Source organism: Melanotaenia boesemani, chromosome 5 (genome assembly GCF_017639745.1).
Source record: "Melanotaenia boesemani isolate fMelBoe1 chromosome 5, fMelBoe1.pri, whole genome shotgun sequence".
NCBI lineage: Eukaryota > Metazoa > Chordata > Actinopteri > Atheriniformes > Melanotaeniidae > Melanotaenia > Melanotaenia boesemani.
The window spans coordinates 7,356,111-7,361,594 of NC_055686.1; the positions used below are offsets into that span (position 1 = coordinate 7,356,111).

A 5,484-nucleotide genomic window follows, 5' to 3' on the forward strand; every position below is an offset into this window, starting at 1 on the left:
AGTAATCTTGAACATTTTACTGTTTTTACAATAATCAATTAAACAAACTATTTGAAAATGAAAATCTAGGAAAATATGAACAGAAAAATAATATTGGTGGTAGGTGATGGTTTCGTACCAGTGACAGTGATGTTAACAGTGCTGCTTTTCTCGCTGTCAGTCTCACACCAGTACTCTCCAGTATCAGATTCATAGCCACTTCCAATGCTGCAGGTCCCGGTCGATGTGTCACATTCTTGGATGAACTGTTTTTTGTTCCTTATTCTTCTGAGCTGAGAGGAACCTTCACAGTGAAAAGTGATGGACTCGTACTCAAAGAACTGCTGTCTGTCTGTAACAATACGGACGCCTGCCTCGGAAAAAAACACAGTCCATCTAAAAACATCCTTTGGATTACTTGATATCAAACATCAGTCCCTGTTTTACTGAATCAACATAAAATCAGACTTTAACTTAGAAGCTTTTGGAGCTATCAAGGAGTAACATAAAAGTAGACACACACAGTAAATTAGCAGGATTATGTCATTTTTACTCACCGCTGCTTTGAGAATGACTGTCCAGAATGTTTGCACCCAACAGCAAGATCAAAAACATGTCTGGATAAAATGATAACAATATTAAATGTGCAAAAGCTAGCAATGCTTTCATGTACAAAACTGTTTGAAAATTAAGATTCAGTACTCACTGAGTCTGAAAGAGAGACCTGTAACCAGCATGAAGTCTTCCTGCCGAATGTTAGAGCATCAAACTGATGCAGCTCATGTACGATGCAGACGATCACTTCCTCTTCCTGTGCAGTTTATATCTGATGGTAGAGAAGGTTTGGTTTCAGACCACATTTACAGTCACTTTACAAAGTTATCAAGTCTTTTTTTCTGAGGTCTTTATCTAATGTCAGTGTTACATTGTTGCTGTGTTGTTACAAATCCCCAGTTCGCTAGGGCAAACGGGCTGTAGACATTAAACAAAATGCAAATTCTTAATTAAAAGTATTTATTTAAGGGTGATTCATAAGTTAATGTAAAGTTCATTTAATAGAAAACGAGGTCTCAACAAAACCCAGCGGCTCTTCAAGCCAAACACAAAAGGTGAAGGATTAAACAAAGATACCACCAGGGCTTACAATTAACTTACATCACCTAACATGGTTGAACACATAAACACAAACTATTTTATAATTCCCACATTTACAGAATGTGTAGAAACTCAGATGCAGTAACAGCATCCACCACAGAGACAGTCAGAATACGTGTAAACATGGTTTTTGTTTCCTATAAAACTATTGTGAATTCTTTCTGATCGGATCAGCTGACATGATGCATTTTTATTCTGATTGGACATGTGATCAGATTAAAAGTGCTCCATGTAAACACATTACTGATCTAAAACAGTGGTTTTCATCACTTTTCAGGCCAAGGACTCATAAGTGGATGCAGAGATGGAGCAGGTACCGTCATGCAGCTGACTGGCATGTGTACTGTAAGCTTGTGTATGAGTGTTACGCTTGTTTAGCTAAAAAGTCTAATGAGATCTGTATGTTTGGTGACCCAAACAATGTCACTGTGCAGCAGCTCTGTGAGCTTCTAGAGAAGTAAACACTTCCAGACAGATGAGTAATTCCACCACCATGACAACATTGTTCCATCCCAGTGTTTTGATTCATCATTAAATAATTTTTTTTGTTTTTTTGTTTCTTTTTATTTTTTTTTTTGCTTTGTAAATTTTGCTAAATTCTTCGTGTATATTTATTTTAACAAGGAATCCTCTTTTCAAACGAGGATGCAGTGTGGATCCTTGTGTCTTGGATCTGAGTCAGCTGGTAACTGAAGAGGCTCTAGTGTCTAGACCAGTAATGGGGAACCAGACCCCACCAGCATGTAACAGTCTAGTGGTGGGTCCTCCTCTTCGTGTGCAGGAGGTGTGGGAGGACAGGTCTAGGTTAGTCTCCTACTGGGAATGAACTGGTGTTCAGCTTGAGAGAGTTCCTGAATGTTGCTGAAGATCTTTTTACTGAAAGATAACATTTTCTGCCTCCATTTATCCATTGACTAAAATAAGTTGGATTCATGTTAATATGTATTAAAATTTGAGGGGAAAATATAAAAAAAATGAATTTAATACTAAATGTCTGATCAGCCGAAAGCTTCAGGACCCCTGTAGTACCTCTAGACATTCTGTTGAAGACCCCTTGTTTAATGCATTTGAGGCATCTGAAAATAACCACTAGGTGGCAGTAAAACTCCATTTCCTGTTCTCTTGGGAGAGATGATGTCACTGTTTGCTGTTTGGTCAAATAACAGAACCCAACATGGGAATATAATATTTTTGTTAAGTGTCACATACATGTTCCTAAAAAGGTGAATAAAAACAAGATGATAAAATATTTATGATCTGATGATTAGTAGGGAAAAATTTATTCATTTCACTGATGTTTCCTGATCTTTTTACTGTTTTGTGGGTTAATTTCTACAGAACTTTGGTCATTTCTGGCTTTCTTTGTAAATATGTGCAAAAAAAACTAGACATTACAATACACTCATTTAACACACACTTTTATCCAACGCAACTTATAAATGTTAGTAGTATTAAGGGTCTTGCCAAACGACCTTAGACAGGAATAAATGTGATTGTCTTTGTATCTGTCAGGCTACGGCATGTAAATGAAACATCCTGGTTTCAATTTATTGTTCTTAGAACCTGACTCTCTAAAGGCTCAGCTAGCTTGTCTATGTTAAGTAATTGTCTCTCACATGTTCTCTTTTTCTCGTCTAATTTCCACAGAAAATTTAAAAGGTTTTCTTTTCGTTTTAATAATTCCTCTGGTTTATCAAACTCTGTTTCTGTCTTTGCTATTTCTGTCTCCACAGACTGAAGCTCCATTTTGTTTTTCTTGATCTCCGTCTCCACGTCCTGAAGTTCTCCACTGAGTCGATCTCTCTGGCTCTCCAGTTCCATTTGTAGTTTTTCCAGGATGGTTAAGATCTGTTCTGCATCATGTCGTGTCTCTTGCAGCCTTCGTAACTCACTTTCAAGCTGTCCAATGACCTTCTGCAGCTCAGATTTTTCACCTAGTGAGGAAAGACAACTATATAAATATATATATATATATATATATATATATATATATATATATACATATATATATACATTTATTCATATATTCATTATATATTGGATTAACTCACTTTCAAGTAGTTTGTTTTGTGTCTGCAGCTCAGATTTGTCACCTGGTTAGAAAAAAAAAGGAATAAAGTAAAGAAAGACAAATATATATATATATATATATATATATATATATTAATATATATATATTGGATTAACTCACTTTCAAGCTGTCTAATGACCTTCTGCAGTTCAGATTTTTCACCTAGTCAGGAAAGACAACTATATAAATATATATATATATATATATATATATATATGCATATATACATATATATACATTTATTCATATATTCATTGTATATTGGATTAACTCACTTTCAAGTAGTTTGTTTTGTGTCTGCAGCTCAGACTTGTCACCTGGTTAGAAAAAAAAAGGAATAAAGTAAAGAAAGACAAATATATATATATATATATATATATATATATATATATATATATATATATATATATATATATATATTCATATATATATTGGATTAACTCACTTTCAAGCTGTCCAATGATCTTCTGCAGTTCAGATTTTTCACCTAGTCAGGAAAGACAACTATATAAATATATATATATATGTGATGCTACAAGTTTAATGTAGGTGAAATGTTTAGCACTACCCAGTGGCAGTGTGGAAGCAGACAGCTCATTTCAGTTTGCTGTTTCTCTATTGCTCAGCTTGGGTCACATGGTTAGTCTTAGGTGAGACCTGCCATTTTGAACCAAGGTCTGGCATAGCAGGAGGCTTCAGTCGAGCCTCTGCTGAATCATGTGCAATCTGCCTGTGTTGAGCCTCAGAGAAGCTTTGTTTGTAAGTATATTTGCCATACGTGATATTGGGAATAGATAAAGATGTATATTTTGTCCCTATTTGGTATGCATTAGAATTTATAATGGCTTTCTGCTTTCACATATAAAAATTGAATAAGCAAGTGATAATGTTACAGATAATTGTGCAGTAAAGATTTCTTTTGTTTGTTGTAGTTTCACAAGAAGAAAATGTAAGCACGAAGAATGTGGAAAAGCATGTAAAGAAAAAAGAATGGATGCAAAGGACAAGTAAAACTATTGAACTTTACTTCAACGTCTCAATCATCATTCAGCTCTGGAGGGCCTAGTACACCTGCTTACCCTTGTTTAGCTGTCTGTCACTGCGTGGAGAGCTACGCACGCAGGGGGCAGAACAGTGAAAAAACAGCATTACAGTGGCTTCAGCACAGACATCGCTTATTGCTCTGCTCAGCAGCGTCTACACACTGAAGAGAAATGTAAAGTCATGATGGACAGCAAGGCAAACATAGAAGAGCAGCAGAAGGCTGAATCTCAGACTTCATGTGTGAAGTCTTTCAAGACCACATCTGTTGCTAGTTCTTCCAGTAGATCTTCTTCAAGCAGATCTAGCAAGTCATCAGCAAGCTAAATGGCAGCTAAAGCACGAGCCAAAGCTGAGGCAGTTCTTGCTCGGTCTACGTTTGTGAAAAGAGAAACAGAGCTTATGTTGGAAAAGGCTCAGCTAAAAGTGGAAGAGGCACGCATGGAAGCTGCTCTAGCCACATTAAAGCAAGAGGAAGAAGTTGCAGCTGCATTAGCTGAGGCAGAGGTTTTGGAATCAGCTGCAGCAGAACTGGAATCCAAAGCAGACTCCAATGAATTGGATATAAGAAGAGTCCCACACGACTCCGCTGAGAAAAGAACAAATGACCATGTGGAATCTCATTCAAGAATGCTCTAGTCAGAAGTCTTCGCCACATCTGGGGACTCAGACTGCACTTAATCTACAACCTAATGTGTCTGGTCCATTGCCACAACAAGATAGCAAACAGCCATCTATTCATCCAGGTGGAGAAGGATTTGCAATCTCCTCTGGCATGCATCATGGAAATCAGTCAGCTATCCAATATCGTCCTGTGCTCCAGTCACATCGTTTCTCAACTATGAAAGGACCTCCAGCTCATACCCCTTCTCCTTGGATGCAACAGGCCACACAATCGTCAGCTCCTACCCATACAAGCATGAGTGACTTCGCTATTTACATGGCTCGTCGCGAACTCGTGGCCTCTGGGATGATTAAGTTTGATGACCTTCCAGAGAATTATTGGAGTTGGAAATCGACCTTTATGAACGTCATACAGGGATTAGAACTCACCTGCACTGAAGAGCTTGACCTTTTAATTAAGTGGCTAGGCCCTCAGTCATCGGAGTACGCCAAGAGAATCAGAGCTGTTCATGTTAATGATCCTGCAGCTGGGCTTAAAATGGCTTGGACACGTGTGGAAGAGTGCTATGGGTCACCTGAAATTATTGAGAAAGCTTTTTTGGAGAAACTGGAGA

At 37.5% G+C, this 5,484-nt stretch overlaps 1 long non-coding RNA gene across 1 annotated transcript; it reads right to left on the reverse strand.

The window, feature by feature from the left end:
* Positions 1-3,321: 3,321 nt before the first annotated feature.
* Positions 3,322-3,692, reverse strand: LOC121640241. The gene is made up of 3 exons (XR_006010425.1): positions 3,651-3,692; positions 3,481-3,522; positions 3,322-3,367 (listed from the first exon to the last, which is right to left on the reverse strand). It is a non-coding gene; the product is annotated as an uncharacterized LOC121640241 (long non-coding RNA).
* Between the last annotated feature and the right edge of the window lie 1,792 nt (positions 3,693-5,484).